The 23,798-nt window shown below is 38.7% G+C and overlaps 1 long non-coding RNA gene across 1 annotated transcript; it reads left to right on the top strand.

Annotated features, from left to right (window-relative positions):
- The first annotated feature begins 404 nt into the window (after nt 1-404).
- LOC122971853 lies at nt 405-23,316 on the top strand. The gene is made up of 3 exons (XR_006399575.1): nt 405-419; nt 5,276-5,282; nt 22,977-23,316. It is a non-coding gene; the product is annotated as an uncharacterized LOC122971853 (long non-coding RNA).
- Nucleotides 23,317-23,798: the final 482 nt, after the last annotated feature.

The following is a 23,798-nucleotide window of genomic DNA, read 5'->3' as shown; positions in this document are numbered from 1 at the left end:
ACAATTGATCAGCATTATAGTGTCAAACAAAAGCAGAAAAATGAAAATAATGGCACCTATCTATGTACAGCTGGATTTGTTTACATGTTTTTTAGAAGGTCAGAAATTAAGTGAAAGGATCCCTCCACCCCCACCCTATCCCATACATACCTCCCTTTGGAGTTATCTCTTACTCTGTGGATTGATGAGTTTTCTTCAGCCTGGTCGGCCAAGTGCAACATTCTGTGTAATACATTCCTTTTTAATTTGGGTAGCCACCAGACGCTGCATACCAATGCATTCTTGCAAGGCCTGCATGTAGTTGGCTCCTAGTCCGTCTCTGCTACATAAATCCCCCCAAAGTCTGCTGACTAACAACCCCTCTCAGCATCTGACTCAAATTTAGATTGCTCTATCAAGTCATTTCTCTGCTTCTCCATGTGGGCCTGTGCATTCGTTCAGGTTACACTGTGTTTATGCAGGTTTATATGTTCAAACTTCAGTCTATCAATAGTGAGCAATTATATATGTTATTAAATTTTCAAGCATGCATATTAATGCCCAAAGCTCTTGGTTTTGGCATTAATATGATTTGGTCTTGAATTTTCTAAACATAAAATCCATGTGTGTGTGTGTGTGTGTGTGTGTGTGTGTGTGTGTGTGTGTGTGTGTGCGTGCACATATACTCAATTCTACCACAGCTGCACAAATGTGAGCATGTGCGTGCTGGAGAGGTCAGATAAAAACATCTGGGAGAATTTGATTTATAAAATCAGCTTTTTTTGCCCTAAATGAACAAGTGAAATAATTCAATCAATACATAAGATATATTGTAAATGGGCAAGTAAATGGGCAATAGCAATGCATTTTATTTTTCTGACTTTGTATTTATTTATTTCTACATTTATTTCTGTATGTATTTCCACTTATTTATATCCCTACATTTAAAAAAAAAAAATTCCTTATTATTAATATCAACATTGATTTATTTTTGTATTTCTATTTCCTTTATGATGAAGTTAGAGCCTGACAACGGTAGCCAAGCTAGGACTTACACTGTAGCAAATGAATCTATCTCCACCTGTATTGTGAGCATGCTTTGCACACCCAATTGTTCTCAAGGAAAAAAAAAAATCAATAAAAACAACATAAAATAGATAAAGAAGTTACAGAAAAATATTTTAATTACTCAAATGTATTGAGTTTTTATTTATAGTGCATGTTTATTCATTTACCATTCATTTATTTAATTATTATTTCTTGTGTCACTTCAGGGTCTCCATACACATGCATAAAGTAAATAATATTGTCACAGCAGAGGTGTATTTACATCCATCTAATGGCTTTGAATACAGAGGCAAAGACCCGGAGCTGTGAAATGAGCTGCGATGAAGACTCCCGCTATTTACAGATCACCACAGCCCTCCTCAGCCCCGTGGCTTAATAAGAAAGAGGGACAAGCAACAGAAAAGACAAAACCCTATTTCATGCTGACAGATAACGTTCATATTTATCTGTCTCTGTTGATCTATTTACTATCCTCCCTCTCTTTCTCTGTGCTTTTATTCCCTGTCTTGCCAGAGTATAATTAGATCGATAATTGTTCAAGCTTGTTTGGCCCTGAGTGTATCGCTCACAGTTGGTGGCGATTTCAAAGCTGCAGGAATCATGCATCATACAGAGTCATACAATGAGATTTGTTTTCCGTACCAGCTGAAAATGTCCTGAAAGTTGTACTAGAGGGGAAAAGGAGAATGTTAGTTCATCATTCAATATATGGTCCGTCAACAGTTGTATTAAGTTACTGGGCCCTATTTTAATGATCTAAAGTGCATGGTCTGAAGCGCATGGTGCAAGTGCATTTAGGGTGTGTTCAAATCCACTTTTGCTATTTTAATGGCGGAAAAATGGTTGCAGTGCCAGGACCACGGTTCAAAAGGGTTGTACTTAGTCTCTTAATTAATCATGGATGTGTTCTGGGCGTAACATGAAATAATCCAATCAGAGTGTCATCTCCCATTCCCTTTAAAAGCCAGTTGTGCTTGCGCCTTGGTGGATTTCTATTATAATGGTGCATCTGCCAAGTAGTAAGAAGGAACGCTCCTCTGCAGAGGAAACAGATCTGCTTGTGTGCAAAGTGAAAGTGCACAATCCAAAACGAGCACACTGGCCCCTGCTGTTCCTGGACCCTCCCTCCCCCCAGTAACAGGTAAAACCAGCAGGGTTTTAATTGCTGAAAGTATGGAAACCTGATCACTGTAATCTCAAAAATGTTAAATATTTGTTAAATCTTGTTAAAAATGAAATCATTTATCTTAATCATGTAAAGAATCATCAACACAGTTATCAGGTCTTGATGAGCTCTCCAAGGTGCTGATCCTGCTGCTGGCAACAGCTAGAAGCTGTTCAGATTTATTTCCTTCTTTAGTTTAATCATTGTTTTCACCTCATTTATTCCCTCAAGTGTTCCTCATGTCATCATATATTGATGCAGCAGGAAAGTCAATCTGTGTCTGATCCATTGTTGAAATCTGTTTGCTGGGTCTTGACAGACACCCTCAACCTGACAAGTCTGTTTAAATACCTACATGTTTTGCCACGATTTGGTCAAATAATTAGACAATTTCATCTGTCATTACTGCGATTAGTTAATTCTGATAAATATTATGGCTAACCATTATGGGGTATTTTTCAAAATACGTTAATCTACACAATAATCTTTCACATTGTAATCCTTTTATTTGTAATCTTTTGCATATTTGTGGGCTGCTGCGCATCTGTGTGTGTGTGTGTAACAAGCAGAGTGTACGTGCATTGTGCACCCGCCTACGTAGGCACATATTACTATCTTGATAATATGCCCTAAAATAAAATAAAATAATAGTGAAACACATTTGACTTCAGACCAGGTTTTTTTGGTCAATAGTGCAATCGCTCTCTGCTGCCTCAAGATAGCAATGCACCAACAATGCGCCTGACCACACCTCATTTTAAGACCAACACACCCATGGGAGCAAGTGCATTTGCTATTTAAACAATGTGGACGCTGGACGGGAAAATGAGAACTGTGTCGGTCTTAAACTAGCAAAGACATGTGCGCTTGGCGCCGCTTTTTGTCAGGTGTAAAATTGGGCCAATTTCCTGTAAGATTTCAGTCTTGGTTGATTTGGTGACACCTGGTGGTAAAGGCAAGTAAATAACAGGCTTAAGGGTCAGAGTTCAGTTCAAAATGACAGGTATATTGACCACTGGGAGCAGCAATCATGACTTGAGCAGCTACTCACAGGCAAAGAAGAGTAACATCAGAATCAGAGTCAGATTTATTTGCCAGGTAGCAAGTACAAGGAATTCAGTGTGGACCAGATATCAACAGAAAGTGCAATAAGCACGAACAGTAAACATAAACACAAACATAACAGGGTGAGAAAGAGAGGGACAGTAATTTACAACTTGTGAATATGTTGTGAACCTCATTTACACTAAGCCAAGTGTAAATGCAACCAAGCATTAGAGATCAACGGCATTCCAGGTGTAAATGAGTCTCCTTCTGAGATGCACCTTTACTCTGCCCCAATGTCAGGAAGCATTCTGTGGAAGTAACCACTTTAGAGTCTGTCCGCTATGATAATGGCAGGTGAAGTTACACGAAAATCAATTAAACTAAGTACCATTGTTCTTGTCACATTAAGTTTTCTTGACAGCAAGAAAGCTGCCGCAGGAATTTCAACACATGCAGAAGGCAACTGTTGTAGTTTTTATCTGAACAATTATTACTGTTGTTACTAAACTGCAAGTTATTTCTCTACTGCTGTTTTTCAGTTATCAGACGAACATGATACACATATTTTTAGATTCAATGTGACTCACACTTTGAGGATATTATTATCTCAGATGTCCATCATGAATAAACGTCCATAAATCCACTTAGAAATCCTTGAAAAAAGATGCTTCTTAGAACTTACCCGAGAATCATCACATTTTTAGGTTTTCCTCAGGATCAAAGTAATCCAATGACATGGGTACACTGAAAACAGGAACTGCTAATAGCTAATTTGGCATACTTTTAATGGCACCTACTTAACAAAAATATAAAGAAATGTTGGCTCAAATTGTAGCCTACAGATGACTAACTGAGGCGTAGGGTGTCAGACTTTGAAAACCCCTGATCAAACTTGGTCACTGTGGCTCTATGTTCTTCCTCTCCATGCCTCTTGCCACATTATAAAACTGTTTAGCCAACATAAAATAGTGTGGCAGTCTCACTGTGTAAGATTTACTGCGCTTCAGTTGATTTCACTCATGGATAGGTTTTGAGATACTGCGTACAGGTGTCTAAAAGGCCTTTGGGCAAAGTGCAAGCACACTCACAAAACCAGCTGCACAATAAGATAAATAAGCAGGTGACCACAGAGTTGTAGGATTTTTTTTATTTCTTGAAGCAGAGACACAGTCACCTTCAGTGTCTGGGTTATTTCTTCAGGGTTTTAGATGGATATTTTGAGGATCTGTTCTTCAATGGAATAAATCAGTCTATGGGCTCAAATAAAGGTCAAAAAGAAAACCTCGACTCTGATATAATTTATGCACATTTTATTATGCTTATCTTTTTTCCTACAAATACAAATCTTTTCTAAACATTCACAAACATAAATTAATTGGCATACAGGAGGTGAACAAAAGTTTTTATATACAACCAGGGGTTAAATTGGGCCAGGCCTGTCATCAGGGTACACTTAACTTTGCACATCTTCAACAGTGTACATATTTTTACACTTCTCTCAGTCTTATTAATTCAAACAATGACTAAAACACATTTTTTGTAGCTGTAGAGAACATAGACCTAAATGAGGTGAGGTAAGAACTTGCGTGCATCAGAGCTTTCATGGGGATTCCCTTTTCTTTGTCAAGAGGTTTCCTTAAAAGCTACCTAGCAGATCAGTGACCTCAGTCGCTTGTCAGTCAAACAGCACAGATGGCAGATGATAGATGGATGGCAAGGTTGGGAGACAGATAGTTCAGAAACTGATACTATAACATTAATGCAAAATAGTTTGCAGCAGGTTGCCTCCAATTTATGGTAGCCAACTGTTACATTTAGCTAGCTCTAGTACAAGTAAACTGTCCAGCAAGCTAGCACGCATACGTATGACTTTGTATGACTGCTAAAGAAGGCTTTTGGATTCAGCTGATATTAAAGTTAAATAAACTAAAGTAAGATGTGTAACGTTAACGTTGCTGTTTGGCATTATGAAACACATCCACACAATTTTTATAACATGAGATCTCATCAAATCAGTGTTCTGGTGACGCATCTCTCTCGCCCTTGTTTTTGTAAAATGTCCCTTGGTGCCCACGTAGCGACCAGCCCACTAAGATTTCTCCTGGTGCTTCTGATGGCCAGTATGACTGTCGAGAAATAAACGTTATAAGTGTCTGATAACCAATAATGACGCACTGCCATTATTTATGGTTAGCCGTTCAGATAAGGCTACCTCTGCCATCTTTTGCCCTTAATATCTTAGTGTATATTGATGTGCTTGTTAAAAAATAATTATGGTGTGACAACGCTGTGGTTAAGGTCTGGTTGGGTTTAATCACAGAAAAACACTTGGTTGGGGTTAGGAAAAGATCATAGTTTGGATTAAAAGTGTGTATTTTTAGAGCACAGGAGAGAGCAGCTTGGACTGCTTACATACATCTTCAGAAGGTGTGTCAGACATCACTACTGATCACTACTACTAAGCACATGTGCTGATGCCATTTGTATCTTTTGTAATATATTCACTAGATAATCCAATCATGATTTAATATAATTTTATTGTACATTTTCAGTATTTTGTCAGATTTGTCATTATCATGTCATGCAATCAGTATTTTCACTTAATATTAAAGTTTTGCCTTTGTTTCTCCTCATTTCAATGTAGAGTTGAGCAGAACAGGGCAGGCGATGAGAGAGGAGCAGCTTGGACAGGAGAGAGAAATGAGTGAAGCAAAGAGGGGGAAGCTTACACACTTCTTTTGAAAATAGGATTCCCTGGTGTTAAGCAAAGTTATCTGGATTTTAAAGAGAATGCCAGCGTATCAATGCACAAGTCCCTTCTGAAACTTAAACATGCAGTGGAAACCATTGCTGTGAGCAGTGAAACGAATATAGTTCTGACACCGTTGTGCTCACAACTGAAAATTGAAAATGTCTCTGCTCTAATGTTCATTAAAATGGTTGAAACTCCTTTTACCTCTTGGGATGCCACAAAATACGTCAGGAAGTGGGTAGCTCCCAGAGGGTCTGCAGACAATTTAGCATGTAGACAAAGATGCACTGCCACACAGGCTTCCCTATGTCAGCACATCTGGAATCTGATGAACTAACTGGTCTTGATACTGATATTGGAAGTGAGTCCAGTCAAAACTGAGAAGCAGTGATGGTTGCTGCTTGCTTGTCATCATCTGTGCGGGTGAAAGAGTTTTGAATTTAATATATTTTCACATATTGAACTGAAAAACGAGATCATCTAAAATGACACCCCTGTCTGACCTGTGGAATGGAAGAAGCCGTTCCTGAAACCTCGCCTAATATATTATATGGACTGCAATGTTGCATTAACATGATATCATGGTTGTTTGTCTTAGGAGCTGCCTGTTTAGATATTTTCAAGTATTGACACATAATACAAGCAGCACATTTTGATGATTTCTCTGTACAAACTTGTTTTTTTGCCTTATGTCATTTTCTGTGCCATGACAATACTTGTTTGAAACTTTATTGGGAATGTAGGCCACTCTCTTTCTCCACGACAATGTATTTTTTATGGATTTCTCCTTCACCTTTTAGACCCAAAGGCACAAATTAAAAGACAAAACTGTCACAGGGAGAGTGGAGCAGGTGGACCCAAATGCAAAAGACAGCGGGCAGACGGGATCAAATGCAGAGTATTTATTGAAGAACTCAAAAGAAGCTGAGACACAAGAACACAGCAGGCTGCACAGAACAGAGCAAACTGAGCAGATGACTCAACAATGATTGAGCTGTAAATTGGACTTAAATACAAACTAAACTAATCAGACAACAAGGAACAGGTGGCAAGACACAAGGGCAGGCTGGGAGCTGATAGGCTGGGAAGACACTGGGAGCAGGGCAGGGCTAACAAACATGATGCACGGCAGGTGTGAAGGGAAAAACGGGCTGGGGAGGAGTGCAGAAACGCAGGCGGGACACAGAGCAAACAGAAAACTGAAACCCTGAAAACACAATACTTAAAATACAACCCAGCATACATTAAACTGTCCAAGGATACACATGAACACAAACCTAAGTGCACAACACTACAAGCCTTCAAACCAACAATCCAAATATTATAAACAAGCAAAACCAAATGAGCAAAAAGACTGGACAACAGAAGTGTAACAGAAAACCAAAAGAACAAAAACACAGAGTTGAAAACATGAGTCCATGACACAAACATGTCATTTGGTTTTAGTGTGCAGTAGTCTGTTTTGCACTCCACACTATCATTGTAACCACATTTGACCCGTATCATCATAATCTCTATAACATGTGTTCAAAATTATATGGACTTATATGAAGTTTGCTTACCTGAGGAACAGCCTTTAAGATATGGAAGTCAGTGGCTGACTATATTAAAATGAAATCACTTGAAATTTCATTTTCCATTTGTGTTCACATGATGTATGACAACATTAAAATTAACAATAGAATGAATTCTGGCAGTAATTATTCATTTTCAAACATGGAAGTTATGTTTTGAAGTTGTAGTTTTTGTCACAGGCACAAACAAATGAGAAAATGTCAATTTAATTATATGATTTCATCTTATTACTGGCAGCCAAACGATGTTTAAACTATCTTGGGTAAAAGGTGTTGGCAGCATGTGTATATTATATTGTAAGATGTAAATTAATTCCAATTTAACTATTAAAGGAACCATTCTATTCATATAGCTTTGTAATTTCTCCCTTAGTGGTAACAACACCATTCCTATATTTGATACAGATACACAGGAGAGTGCACTTACAATAAGATGAAGTCATCAGCTGTAGTTTTGCACACTGTCAACAGTATCTAGAATGATTTTGATCACTGTTTTAGTGTTCTGAGCAGAGGGTTGTCTCACGTTGTTATATTTTATTAACAGTTTGTCAAATAATCAGATTTTGTAGTCTATGCGCACACACGTGCACCCATGGCAACCGTGAAACCACACAGCCCCCCCCCCCCCCCCCCCCACACACACACACACACACACACAAATCCCAATGTAACCCCTGTACACAACCACATTATTTTCAATTACTGTATATTTGAGCATCATTTCACAAGCTCAAAATCTTATTGACACTTATTTGAGCCCATGAACATTGAACATGAAAGCAGGTCATTAATGCCGCAGAGCAATCTCCTTGAGTTATGTATTGTAGCATGAACATGCTGACACATCACAGCCCTCCATGTCTCTTTACTCATGGTGTCTCCTCTGCCCCTTGATGCAAAGTTATCTGGTTTCACTGCTAGTCTGGTGGAGGAGGGATCAGGACCGTACCTTCCTGCTAATCTTAGACCCCAGATAAGCAAAGAGGCAATTACCCCTTATCAGAGAGCCTCAGGGAGATATGGAGGAGGACAGTATTCACTCCGTACACAGAGGTGTTATGTTGTACAGGTGGTGATGCTGATGGCTGTTAGTCTTTTTAGCTGAGCAACAATCCACAATCTCCTCGATCAGATGTATCATCATTTTTTGTCTTGAGTGGGTGAAATTATGTAGTTTTGACAGAGGGGAGATGGAGGAAGGAGGTGCTTTTATTCTGAAAGACAAACATCTGGATATAGAGGCATGTCCGAATGCTGTTATCACCAAGAAAGCACGATCACAGTTACTCTCTTATACAGCCCTTTTTTTTTTTTTTTTACTCTTGCTCATTTGTCAAACTCCTTCACAGCTTCATGCATAAACACACTGTCACACACAAACAGATGTCTCCATTCACCACCATGCTGCCTTCATAAGAATGTGTGTGTGTGTATGTGTCATGTGCGGAGTGAAGGTTGTTGCTGAGTGTGCCGTTTTCCCCTGCTGTGCCCCCCTGCCTGCAGTGGCCACTGATGCTTGAGAAATTTGTCTTCATTCTATACCAAGGCCCCCCCAAGTCACTCTGACATGCACCATGCACACAGGAACACTGGATAGGTCCTGTCTGGATGAATGGAGCAGGGAGGATAAATCACATTACAGCAATGTCTGTGTATGTGTGAGACTGCCCTCCCAAGAAAAACAAGAGCATCAGTTGTTTCAGCAAATGCCTAAAAACGACATATGTTTATGTTCTAGTGACAAAGCTCCCTGGCATCCGGAGGAATTAAGAGTCTTGCCCGTCGGGAACACAGGAGGAAATCGGGTGTAGAGTCTGCAGAGGGAGGAGGTCGGGGTGGACTGCTGGGTCTACAAATGTCAGATCACTATTCATTTCCTATTGCCTAATGACAGTCATCATTGGTTTCCATTTAACCACATGAAGGATGCATGTGAGAAAGAAGAAACTTTAACTTAACCAAGTTTTTGTTCCTAAACCTGACTAAACTTTAACCATAGCGTTGCCAGATCACACTACAGTTTTCTTTGAAACATCGATGCCCCAGTTGATATTGGCAGTCTGTGCATGGACCAACGACATACACCACTTTATAATGAACACTTGTGCAATATAATGCAAACCAATAAAACAGCTCTGCCATAAATTCTACTTTTGCAAAGCTTATACATTTTCAGTTTTTGTTGACATTGTCAGAAAGGTGATAATTCTACGTCTAATATTTTGTCCACACCATTAACATCAAAAATTTTTTAAATCACGTTTCCGACATTGTTAACAAAAACTGAAAAGCTTTTATTGCAGAGCTGTTGGATTGGATTGCATTAGATTATACTGGTGTTCCTAATAAAGTGCTCGGTCATTTTGTTGTTTAATTTGGAGGACTTGTTGGTATGTGTGCTTTATTTAGCATATCTGTGCTTGTGTATTAATGCATGACTGATGTTATGGTGAACAGGTTATTATTAGACTGCAAAGCTTAACTTTTTCACAGAAAGCATGTTGGATTATCAACAGCTAGATGTGATTATGATGTGATGCAAAGGAAAAGGAACCAACAGTGTAAAAATACTTCTGTGATAACACTTTAGAATAAGGTACAAAAAAATATTTACAAAGAAATGAGTGAGAAACAAATCAGGAACAGCATGATAATTGATGAATAAGCAGCTCCTGAATAACTCTGAATTAGAGATTATTGAGAGACTATTTTGATGAGTCATTATGTAACAATTAGTTCACAGATATCTGATGAGAAGATCAATAGCACTCTCATATCTGCCTGTTAAATATAAGGCTACAGCCTGCAACCAGTTAGCTTACAGTAGCATAGCATAAAGACAGGAAATGTTGGGAAACAGTCTGAACCAAATGTGTATATATGTATACATGCATTTGTGTGGAAATAACAATAAAACTGAACTTGAACTTGACAATTCTCAGTTTTAATTTGAACTTATTATTCGGATCGCCCCTTGAGACGTAGCATCTCATTTTCAAGGGGGTTCTAAAAACACAAAATACAAATATAACATATACATACAAAGACATCATTACATAACAACAGATACAGACGGCTCACTCATCATCTCCCACCCACATCCCCAACCCTCAGCAGCTGTACAAAAAAATTGGATACAAGAATGACTGTAAACTGATGATGACTCTGTTTTAAAAGTCAGAAGATCACCAAACTGATAACAACACATCCTGAGGGGGACATAAATGTTATAAATGCACACACTTTCATGGACATCCATCCAATAGTTGTGGAGACATTTCACTCAAAACAACAAATGTGAATCTCATGGGGGTGCTAGAGGAAAGTCGGCAGATCACCAAAGTCAGCAGGATTCATCCATAAATGTCTGTACAAAATTTTACAGCAGTCTATCTAATAGTTGTTGATATATTTCAGTCTGGACCGAGTAGTGGACCAACCGACAAACCGCCAGACCAACATTGCCATCCCTGGAGCCATGCCGCTGGCATGGTTAAAAAGACCAGCTATACATTGCTTTTTTTCTGTACTTGACTTGAAAAGTACATTTTGTGATCAGAGTTTATAGAGTCTGCTTAGATCCCACCTGTTGTAAAATACACTGACACAATGAGACCTGCACCAACACAATGAGACTCTAGCCTGACTCAGATCCCAGGTTGGGTCTTGGATACTAGAGTCCACTTGTACAGACCTCCAGTGCTTGTCCCATCTAATTTATTTTTTAGCAATGTCACCGTTTTCCCTTATTTGTTGTGTTGTATTTATTGGGACAATGTACAGTTATAAACATAAACGTTAACATTTGATACACTGCACCAGATTTAGCTTATACTAATTTTCATCTGCAGTCCCTTACAATTAAAACATATAACAGCACAATGACAAACAGTACAAAGCAAAAAACACACAGGACACATTATACAAAATACAAAGCTACACACAATAACACATCACACACACCCACAATGTCAACTAGAAATTAATAATGTAAGCATGTCAAATTAAAAGATTATTTGAGAAGCAATTAACTTGAGTACAATGTTATTATTAGAAATAGCAATCATGGTCAAAATTATGAAAATAAGAAGCAAGTTGAACAAATTTTCCTTCAGTAGATTAAGGGTTAGGGTCTAGGTTAGGGTTAGGGTCTAGGTTAGGGTTAGGGTCTGGGTAAGAGTCAGGGTCTCCGTTTACTGTCTCAACCAATGGACCTAATTCATCCCTTTGTCCATATGTGGCATTCTGTACTTTTTCTTCTTCTATGTATGTACAGTATTTGCTGTATATACACAAAAAATAAGTCTTACTGTAGATTCATCATCCTTGCATACATAAGGGCAACTATTTATAATTTACTGCCAGACTGATCTTGAGTCAGGACCCTTGATAAAACTTGTTAACTGAAATAATGTTAATCCAGCCCTGAAATATATAAATTATTGACACCTAAGCTTTTATTTTGTTTAAATCAGAAAAAAACAAAGGAAAAAATCTGCTGATGAGAATATTTACAGACAGATTACAAACAAATTAACTTGCTTCAAGAGTGGTTTGAATCTGAAAACTTTGTGAGAACAAGTAGAATCATCTCACCTGGCTGATATAATAATTTCATGTTTAAGAAAAATAAAGTTTTGAAAACTGAATTTGAGACCAAATGACTTGTTAAGATGGTAGTGTTTTGCAGTGATATGTGAGAAATTCTATTAAATCACAGACTATTTCCTTGTTATCACCAGATGGTGGGCTCCCCTGCCGATTCCATCTATTACTTTTAAATGAGAGAATGTATATTGTATTACAAATGACTTAATGGATACAAGTGGCAAGCCAGACAGATGAAATTGGAGTGTCTGTTATCAGGGAGAAACAGGCGTACACACTGTTGGAGAACTGAGACGATGCTCTTTGCAAGCAAATAGTATGAGCACTGCTGATGAGTCCATCTGAGTTTTACATACATGTGGGTGACATAGTGGACTTGCTGTCCTGTGTTCTAATATGAGCTTGTTATTCTTTGTGCTTCAAAGGTCTTTAAAAAAAAAAAAAATTCAATCAATCTTTGCTCAGTTGCTGTGCTACAAGCGCTATTTGCTACAGCAGTCATAGCTGCTCTGGAGCAAGGAGTGAAAATAAAGCTGGAACAATTCATTGAATAATTGTTTGATCATCAGAAATTTACTGACAACTATTTTGATTATGGACAAATAGTCATTTTTCCAGTAATAATGCCAAAATGTCCCTGTCAAATGTGACTATTTGATGCTTTTGTTTGTCATATATGATAATAAAGAGAATATTAAAGCTGCAACCAGCGTTGGTCAGGACCTCGCACTCTGGCCCGTTGGGATCAGATCATTTTGCTTTTTAAAAATGAGGGATCTTTCTCACAAGTGTGGTGTGCTTTTATTTTGAGAGTTTGATTGACAGGATGAGAATTTTCTGCAGGGTGAGACATGTCTGTCTTGCTCACACCTGTGTCATCAAAATCATGCAAGTTTTGGGCCCTTTCACTTGAATTTCAATTAGTAAATTGAAAACTCTTAATGAGTTTGTGTGTAAAACAAATTAATTTCCTAATTTTCATCAAGTCTATTTTTAGAAAAGTAAAGACTTTTAACTCACATGACCTGGTCAGAGCTTGATTGAAATGTGTACTGTCAGGTGTGTAGAGACAATAAGTAACTGCAGCTGGACATAGAAAAATACTCATATATTTGAATGGAGAGTGTGAGCGAACCCACATCTTTTTGAACATTTACTGCTTCCACATAGTTTTAGATACAAACTTCATTTGAACTTTAAATGAGTCACGAGACTTTGACCTACAAATCTTGAATTTACATGTGTTTTCTATCTTTTACTGCTTTTGAGATATTACTGTGTGAGTTTTAGAGTCTTTTCTTGCTCCTCCTGTGATTTTATAATGAGTGTGTATTGCGGAATGTTTCACTGCACTGTGGGAGTGACATCACCAGGAGCAGTTGGAGAGGAGTACTCTTCTTGTGAAATCTCCAAATCTTACATTAAAAATCATATCTTTTAATAGGAAATTTTGTGGCGAATCCATTGATACAGGTTTGAAAGTGGTCAGACTGATAGTTTAGACGTCAGAAGCTTCTGTTTGACACATAGTTCATGCCCATAGATTGCCTCCCCATTGTTTTACATTGTAAGGGTGATGTGGCAATGCAACTTTCAGGGCTTATATAATCCAAATCGTTTGAGTTATTACGTTTTTAACAACTTTTTCTCAGCATAGTGTCATAAGTCACCTATTTAAGTTTGAAGCCGATACCATTAACGCCCTCGGAGGAGACAGCGTTTATCTGTAAGTTTGTCTGGAAGTTTATCTGTAAATCTGAGACCATTTCATTTCATTTCATCACAGTCTGTCAAAGAACGAAGAACGAAGGCCATCCTTCACACACAACTACCGTCTACCACTACAGTCTACAACAGACATCTTACTGTTTACTACCTCTGGACATTGTTTTTGTTAAAATGATGAACAGAGGAGATAACCCAAGACGTCAGGGCAGATTTGCTGATGCTGCACCACATCAGCGTCCTAATCAGCGCCAGGATCAGCGTCCAGATCAGCGTCCGAACCGGTAGAGATAACCAGCTGGAAGGCCTCCCTGCCGCAACTGCGGATATCTGCAAAGTCGCCTCAACATTGCTTACAGGCAGACTGCTGAATGGAACGACTGGCCCCAAACTGTAAACCAGAGGTTTCATGCCAGTAAGGCGACCATAAGAAGGCTTTGAGGAACGTCTGGAGTCCAAGGAGAGGGAACTCACAGAGGTGTTCCAGAAGAGCAGAGAGGACATCTCTGAGAGAGATTCACTCATCTCCTCCCTCAGAGAAATTGTCCAAAATAAGAGCATGCAGGCCGACACCACTGAACGCTTCTGGAAGGACAAGTGTATCAAGGTCACAGCCAGATGTGAGGCAGAAAAAGCCGTTAGCTTCTGCCCAGCTGAGAGAGGAGACACTTCTACACAGCCAGAAGACGGAACAGAAAGAACACGAAAACGAGGGGAAGAAAGATGAGAAGCAACACAAAAACGAGGGGAAGACAGATGAGAAACCACAAGAAAATGTGGAAGAAAGAAGAGAAACAAGAAGAAATTGAGGGGAAGACAGAAGAGAAACCACAAGAAAATGAGGACAAGAAACAAAAGAAAGCAAGACAAAAACGGGAGAAGGAGGAAAAGAAACAAGGAGCAAAAGAAGAGAAGAAGAAACAAAAAGAGGAGAAAATGGAAAAAAGAAAAAGAGGAGAAGATGGAAAAGAAAAAGCAAGACAAAGAAGAGAAGATGGCACAAAACAGAAAGAAAACAATGAGAAGAAAACAGGTTTTTGGAGCTGGATACGCAAGAAGAAGAGCGACAGCGACAGAAAGGTGCACTGATTTCTATGTAAAAGACTCGGGATGGTGATGTTTATGCACGTTCCGGAGTGCCTTCCCTCTCTACCGCCCCCCCTACAGTGCCAACAGGGTCTAACACTAGCTAACGTTAGCTTAGAAATGGAGTCTGCTAAAAGTCAACAAAGGACCGGCACCCACCACAACACAGAGTTCAATACAAGTCAAGTTCAAGAGGAGCAACAGCGACAGAAAGGTGGAGGAATCCCTTCTCCTCTCCACCCTCCCTCCCTCTCTCCATCCTCCCTCCTCTCCTCCATCTTTCTCACCCCCATCCTCCCTGCTTTCCTCGCCTTCCTTTACCCCCAACTCCTCTTCCTACTCCGCTCTACCTTTCCTCCCTCTGCGCCAACCTCTCTCCTCTCCCCCTTTACCTCTCCTCCCTCTCCCCTCTCCCCCCCCACCTTTCCTAACCTCCTTCCTTCCCTCTTCAGGGCGGCACGCGGGCTCAGTGATCAGCACTGCAGCCTCACAGAAACACCTCCACCTGCCTGTTTCTGCTTGTTTCTGTGTGGAGTTTGCATGTTCTCCTCGTGTCTGCGTGGGTTTTCTCCCGGCTCTCGGGTTTCCTCCCACAACACAAAGACATGCAGGTCAGGCTGATTGGAAACTACTAAATTACACCTCAATTGATCAAATATACCTGATGAAAATACAAATACAAAAATAAAAAAATAAAAAACAACAACTGTATGACTTTATACTGTGAATGTTAGAAAGTAGAAGCTCTGCTGTCAAATATTATGTTATGATTTAAACAAGAGTAAAGTTCCATTCAGACAGGATGAACATTACAGGAGGAGGTGGGGAATCAAATATTCTCCTTGCTCCTCTGTAAGTCAACTCATAGTTCCTGACGCCATTTTAACCGTGAAGAAATGACAGGATGTGGTCTGTAATAGACATGAATATCCAGCTGGACAAAGCCTAAGCATGAATATCAACACATGTTTCAGACATAAACACTAGATTGTTATTACTCAGTGTGACTTTTTCTGCCCTCACTATGTGTGTAGTGAGTTAAACACACTTCAAATAAATTACTGGAAGCAAATGTGAAACTGTGCAAAAAGTTCAATTATGGTGATTACAAATAAAAGATACCACAATCATTCAGACTAACATTATAGTATAAGTATAAGCTGGCTTTCAAATCCCAGCTGTTATTCATGCTGGGAAGAAACACAGTATTATCTGTGAGGATCAACATTAAGTCTTCATAGGAAGCAGCTACATGTAAACATACACACAACAAGGGTGCAATGCAAACAGGAACTGCTAATAGAGAACTCAGCATACATTTAATGGTGTTAAATTAGCCAAAATGTAAACTAATATTGGCTGAAAACTGGGTGCAAAGACAATACCAGTCCAGACCTGTAACTGATGTTACAACAGCCCATTTCATGAGCTTTTATTGGGTCTTTCTTTTCTGATGGTTTTATGTTTTTCAGGCCGATACAGTATGTTGGTGTTGGCATTTTTCCATGTCATTGTTCCAACAGTGATTTAAAAGACATGTTTCTGACCTTTCACCCACATTACAAGTGGAGGTGAACTTATATTCAAGTTTCAAGATCCAACACTGAATTATTATTATTATCATCATCATTATTATTATTATTAGCATATTTTATTTCACAATGTTTGGGATAATGACAGACCAAGACATCAGATTCTTTCATCTCATTTGCATAAATTGGTTGTTTGAATCTCATTTTTGGTTTTTATAATTTACTTTTATCACTTTCCTTCTGTGTCTTATCACTGTAGGTATAAAGTACAGTACTTGAAACAGCTGATAATGAGCTATAATAACCAATAGATGACACAGATTGAGAAAATGTGATCAAATGTGTGTCTAGAATGGGATAAAAACAGAAAAAAAAACTTCAAAATTACAAATTATTTCATAAAGCAGATATGATCAAAGTCTGCTGAAAAGTGTAACAAAAGAGTGGTTTTTAAGTTAATTAGTCAACTTTTTTGGTTGCCTATAACAACCTGTGCACTGATTTCTATGTAAAAGACTCGGGATGGTGATGTTTATGCACGCTCCGGAGTGCCTTGCCTCTCTCCCGCCCCCCCTACAGTGCCAACGGGGTCTAACACTAGCTAACGTTAGCTTAGAAATGGAGTCTGCTAAAAGTCAACAAAGGACCGGCACCCACCACAACACAGAGTTCAATACAAGTCAAGTTCAATAAAAGTCAACCTCAGCACAACAACAACAACAAAAAAGTTTTATCTAGTGAAGCCCATCTGGCCAAACGGCAATGTGACTGATTTCAAGGGAAAACGAGAGTCAACATCGGCTCTGCATTCGAGACATAGAGGGACTTTCATTGGTTTTGGGGATCAAAACTGACCCAGAGCTGGCCTTCTTCCTATTGGACAGATAAGCTAATGTTACTCTAAAGAATGTGAAATATATTGTGACATTGTGGGTTTAGCTGGCTAATGTTAGCTAACATTAGCTTGCTTGCTAACGTGGACAAATTGCTATCTAGCTAACGTAAAGTACCGTCTTGAGTGGATAATGTCAGCTAATTCATCAAGACTCCCGGGGCTGATCTGGCTGGTAAATTGGCTAGCTTGCTGTTTGCAAATTACTTTATCAGCTAACGTTTCAAAACAACCAACATATCCAAGTAGCTAAGTTACACCTAGCTTGCTAACCTTAGCTTGCTTGCTCGCTAATGTTATCAGCATTCTAAATATGACTGTATTTTTTCCCAGCTATCAGAAGACTAATAACTACAATAACACCAAGTAAGTGACCAGGTTTTTTGCACTATCCAGCAACAGCAATTCAATTTCTAATTTTGAAGATGAGTCACTGCCATTGTCAACATTACCAATATGTACACACAACAGTGTAAAAAATTATAATATCAGATCACATGAAATGCCCATAATTTGTCTGCTCATGATATTCCATTCAATAGCTGGATTATGTGTATAGTCCTGCTGCGCACACACAGGATTCATTGGTGACACTGAAATGTTATCTCAGCAGGAAAGATTTTCTAATGGCAGGAGTCTGACCACTGGCTGAGGACTATGCTTTGGAGGTTTTGCAAGAAAAGTAGATGTGTCTTATAATGACTAGACAGAACCCCACTGTAGCCACAATGAATCCCCTTTTGTGATTCTGAATGGTCCCATTGTCTTTATGTATTATGTTATATGGACTCTTACTTGTTTTGTGTGTCGCATCAATTGTTGTTGATTGTTGGTCGAATAAAACACAACTTTTGGATATGTTAACTTACTGTAGATTTTGGGAAATTGTGATGGGCATTTTTCATTTTCTTTTCTGACATCTTATAGACAAAATGACTAATGGATTAATTGAGGAAATTGGCAGATGAAGCGGTAACGAAAATAATTGTTTGTTGCAGCCATAAATGCAAATACTTGAGTTAAAGCTCAGAGGACAGAGGTAAAGGAAGTATTTCTTTAAATAATTTAATTTCTTTAACCTCATAAAGAAATAACAAAGAGAGCATCAAGTATTATGTATAACATACATTTACAAAATGCAAGTCAAAACATAAAAGTACAAAATATCACTCATCTCAACATTAAAAAGGTCATGATCTTATTATAAAATTTATCCCAAGATTTCATGGAATTCCCATGAACATTATTGACGTTTGATAAAATAGTCTCAACTCAAGGTGTACTAACTTTCTTATTCCAGCGCTTTCAACCATGTCAATTCTCCATCAGCAGAAGGAATTTGCTCCATTGTCATTTCATTGAATTCTACATGACTGTATAACGTACTAAAAGTTCCCAGAATAATGGAATGTTTGAACATCTACAGTTCCATGACAATTTATCAAACTCCATCTGCTGATGAAGACTGTAGATCAAAAGCTCCAGATTACGGGTAAGTGCATATTGTGTTGGGATTGTTTCTTCAACTGCTCTTTATGGAATCAAGAATAAATTGTCAAACCTAATTGTTGCTATTATGTCACAATACATAACAATCAGTCTACTTCACATCTGGAGATACAGGGCTTCTCCACAGCCCAAATCTCTATGGCCTACTACTAATAAGACATACCAACTTTTGGACCCAACTATTTCTCAGCATTATACAAATGCTTTTCTCAGAATCAATGAACAGGAATGCCTGCCCACATAATTTGTATAAATGTTTCTGTCCTGAGCTTTTTGATCCATATAAGCGGTTGATCACTGTAATTGTGATTATATAAGCGGATGCCACTGTATAATGTTAGTGTTATATAGCCTATCCTCTTGTCTTTTCCTCACTTAAACCTAAGGTTAGCTAACGTTAAGCAAGTAACAAATGAGTAACAACTTGATAGCTCGCTACATTGACCATCATTTGCCACAAATTCATATTGGAGCTTGTTATCCTCACGCTGTAACTACTTACTATTTCACTCTGTATATTATGTTTATCTTGGTAAAGTTTTAGCCAACATCTTGTCACAACTTCAGTGGTTTCCGACTGCCGTCACAGTCTCGACCAAAGATGGTACAGGAATTGCGGAGCGGGCAGCAGAGCCAATGGCAATGCTGGATTAGAGCAGCAGCAGTAGCCTCTCCCACGTCCTTGTGCCCGGCGACTTAGGTACATTGTGAATTTGGAGACGCAATGGCACAATTTCGATTGATTTTAATGAAAAATGAATGAGAAAAAACTATTGATGATTTAAACTAATAATGTACATTTATTGTGGGGGGGCTAAAGAAATTTATGGGGGGCTAAAGCCCCCCTAAAATAGGCCTAGCGACACCCCTGAATCAACCTGACCATCAACATACCTAAAGTTTGAACTAAATCAGACCCTTCAGCACCGGCATTGACTACCAAAAAGGCCAGCAGCTATCATAATCTAGTTCACATGGATTTGAACTGAATAATTTTTACAGGGTGACGTGTGAAATAATCAATCAATCAGTCAATCAACACCTTTATTGACTGAGCTAGATGGCATATTAATTTACAGACAGTGTAACAGGAGAAGCCTCAGCAAAATAGGGTTTGCCTACACTACACAGGACTCTGCATGTGGAAGGTTAACGTATTTGTCTGAGCAAAAAAGTGAGTGAAACTAAACCTCTGCTATTAGACATGAAGTTACACCATAATTAATCAGTCCAGCAGGGTGTACATATAGATTCACACTAGCTGCTTCCACTCCTCCATCATCCACATCCCACTGCTGCACTCTGTCCAATACTAAAGTCCCTTTGGAGCAGTTCCAAATCAATCACATCGGCAGAACAATTATCCTGCTCAATCACATCATCCAGCTGATCATCTCAACACATCTGAGAGCTAAATCACACACTGGTTCACACATTTACACACATATACATAACCTCGCTCTGGCAGGTGTGTGGTGAAATTAGACATAATTATTTTTTATACTCCTATCAATTAAATCTGTTTAACATGAAACACATGAGATGCAGGTCTCTTTTCCAGCTCTTTTGCCTATGGCACTGGGGTTGTGATAATCAGCACTAATGTGTTGGTTGCCGAGGAAACCAAGAAGGAAGTTAACAATTGCTGGACACATTCAGACACAGCTACTGGGTTGTTCTCTACAGGTGAGCACACGGATGAAGACAGTCATGCAACAATGTTTATTAGGTCAAACCAGTAAGGATCAAACACTTAAAATCTTCAAATAAAAATAGGTATTCCACATGTTAAGCTACTCACATGTTAGGCTACTGTTGATAAAACACTTTCTGTAGATGTTTCACATTAAAAGCCAACTAGAATCAATCAATCAAGTTTATTTGTCATATGTAATCATGTGACAAGAAGTACAGCAGGGGGCTCAGAGAATTGTAGCTCTCTTTTGGGCAGTTAAACTGAGTGGGGCGTGTGTCTTTGTCCTGCTCAGCAAGTCAGAGCCCAGAAGCCCCACCCTGCTGTGATGTGACAGTGTTTATATCGAACAGCCCCTATATCCAATAGCCCCCACTGCACTCTGACACAGAGCTGAGCAACTCGCTGTTCACTTGTTTATTCAAATCTTATTAATACTGAACCTGTCGTGTGTCCAAATTGCACCAAAGTCGACACTGCACGTTCTTAAGTTCTCAGCAGTGCACCCGCCAAGTGTTAAGTTGATCAGATGAACCGTTCTCGAGATATGTGAAGGACAATGTCTTGAATATACATGCCAAGTTTCGTTCACAGTACACAGTTTAATAGTTGAGCTTAAGTCTCATATACTTTTTCAAGTCATTATCACTACGGATGTAATCCCACCTCTGACCACAATGTGGGTTGCAATGGCAGAGTGGCACTGTCCATATTTCCGTACGTTGACTCCACAGGCAGAAGAAGAAGCAAATCAACATTGTTTATGAGGTATTTTTATGTATTTCTCAAGAACCACTCATCCAAACAACTTCACACTCAACACTGCACTTCCTTGGGTTCCCAGCAATACATCCCCCAGGTATGAAGTAGATCAGATGAACGGTTTTCAAGATATGCAAAGGACAAACATACAGACAGACAGACAGACAGACAGAGACTCCTTGCTTTATATAGAGAAATGGAACAGAACCCCTTAACGTTCCAATGGCCCGTCCACGGGCCGTCACACTGTTAAGTACAAATGTATGCTATGTATGCAACTCTTGTCTTTAAGTGGGTACTCATGCGACACATCTTTGGAAAGCTAAGATTCTTGTGATTCAATTGATGCAAACCATTTCAAGATACAATCACAACAGCAGGTAACATCAATGCCTTTGTCAGACCACCAACAAACAAACAATTACAAAATTCACACTACTCACCTATGAAGCCTCATTTTGCTCCACTGATACAACTCCAACAAAAACGGTCTTGTTACAATGACAAAGGTCCAGTCAATCCACTCTAGTTAAATATTTAGTCTGAAACACATTATTACATCAATAAATATCCACAAACGGCTATTGCATCATTTCAAATTAGTTGACAGATGTCCTAATCATCCAACGTATTCTCCATTATAACTCGTGTTAGCATTAGCATTAGCCACATCTCCAATTGACACCTCACTTGACCCAATAGGAGCTTCCATGTCCTGTCCACAGCCTACATTAGTCAACGAGAGTCCATGTTGAAAGGATGCACTGCCCCTCTTCTTTTGTGGAAAGACTGAGGAAATAGAAACATTCTGCCAATGACTGGCATCTCAAATATCCAGTGAAATTTGGAAAATGGCCATTTGCTTTATTGCTTTTTATAAAGCCACAACATGGAAATTATGTAAATATAAATAGTTTGCTGTGATTTACTTTTTATATGAACTGCATTTCCACAATAGCACTTGTTTTGATTCTTTTATTATGCACAAAATTTGGTTTCAACAGGGGAACAAAGCAATATGGTGTGTTTATGCTTCAGTTACTCTGAGGCAGGTATTATTTGGTGTATAAGTGTTTTTTTTGTTGGAAGACGCCTAGACATACCCTTGAAAATCATGTGTAAAATATTCATTTTCTGTGGTATTGTTATTAAATTTGAACTTTGACTAGGTAAGGCTTCATGCTGTGGTCCCATTGTGTTTTCCAGCTAATAAGTCACATCTATATTATATTAAATATTCAGGCAGAAATAAAAACCTTCTACTTCAGCGTGTTCAAACTTTTTTCAAAGTATGTACAGTTATGGTTACCGACTCTCTTTCCACCTCCCTACACACATATTTTGACTGAAATTCATTTGCCAGAAAAGAGGCAAAACACACAATAAACAAAGTTAAAGATGATTTGACTGATAGCATTTTTTTTTTCAAATTTTCTATTCATATTGTGATAATATCATTATCGTGAATTCTTTTGGCCACAATAATTGTTTGTGAAAATCTGATCTCTTGACAGTCCTAGTTTGTATTTGAGTCCTGGTTTGCAGTCCAGTTTTGTTGGATCATTTGTTTTGTTCAGTTAGTTCAGCTCTGCGTTGTTCAGTTTTGCTTTTGACCTGCCAGCTTTGTTTTTGCCTTCACAAGCCCAGAATAAATAAGTTAATCTTCAGCCTTTCTCTGCCTGATGTCTCCTGCATTTGGGTGCACCTGCTCCGCTCCACATATCACCATCAGAATGCAAACATATAGGCTAAGCTAACTGTGATCACTGTCTCCATGGCAACATTATAGGATGCCAAATACCATTGATCAAAGACAGGGTTTACAATCTCAACCCATATATTAATACCTGTACCTAAGTACATCAGCTACATGATAACCAACCCAGTCTCCGTTTACTCATACGTTCAGCATCAGTGTTTTTGTGAATTGCCAAATGCGTTAATTAACAACATTTCCACATTATGTTGACATTGAAGTATCAAGGCACACAACGTCCCATGAGCATGGTTCTTATATTATGATAGTTATGTAATCTGTGGACATACAGGCCAAAAAAGTTGAAATAATTTTAAATTCAGAAAAAAAAGTGTCCTAGAGCATGTATAGTGCCACTGGCATGCCAGCTGATGGCATTCTGTAGGCTAACTTAATCTGAAAATAACAATATGACTTTTGATTTGATGCAGTATTTCATTGTCTGCTGAGGCTCCAAAACTACCAGACCTAAAAATATATGAAACACATAACAAAGTGTGTGGAATGACTCAGTGACATAAACATCATTATAATCACCAGAATCAGGTCATGTGGGAAGACAGGTTTTTGATTACTAAGCTCTTTCTTTGTCACAGCGGGAGAGAGACAGGGGTGACTAAGTAGATTTTTTTAAAAATATCAACATC

This window comes from Thunnus albacares, chromosome 20 (assembly GCF_914725855.1).
Source record: "Thunnus albacares chromosome 20, fThuAlb1.1, whole genome shotgun sequence".
Classification (NCBI taxonomy): domain Eukaryota; kingdom Metazoa; phylum Chordata; class Actinopteri; order Scombriformes; family Scombridae; genus Thunnus; species Thunnus albacares.
Note: the sequence above shows the minus strand (reverse complement) of the source record. Positions and strands in the feature narration are given on the sequence as shown.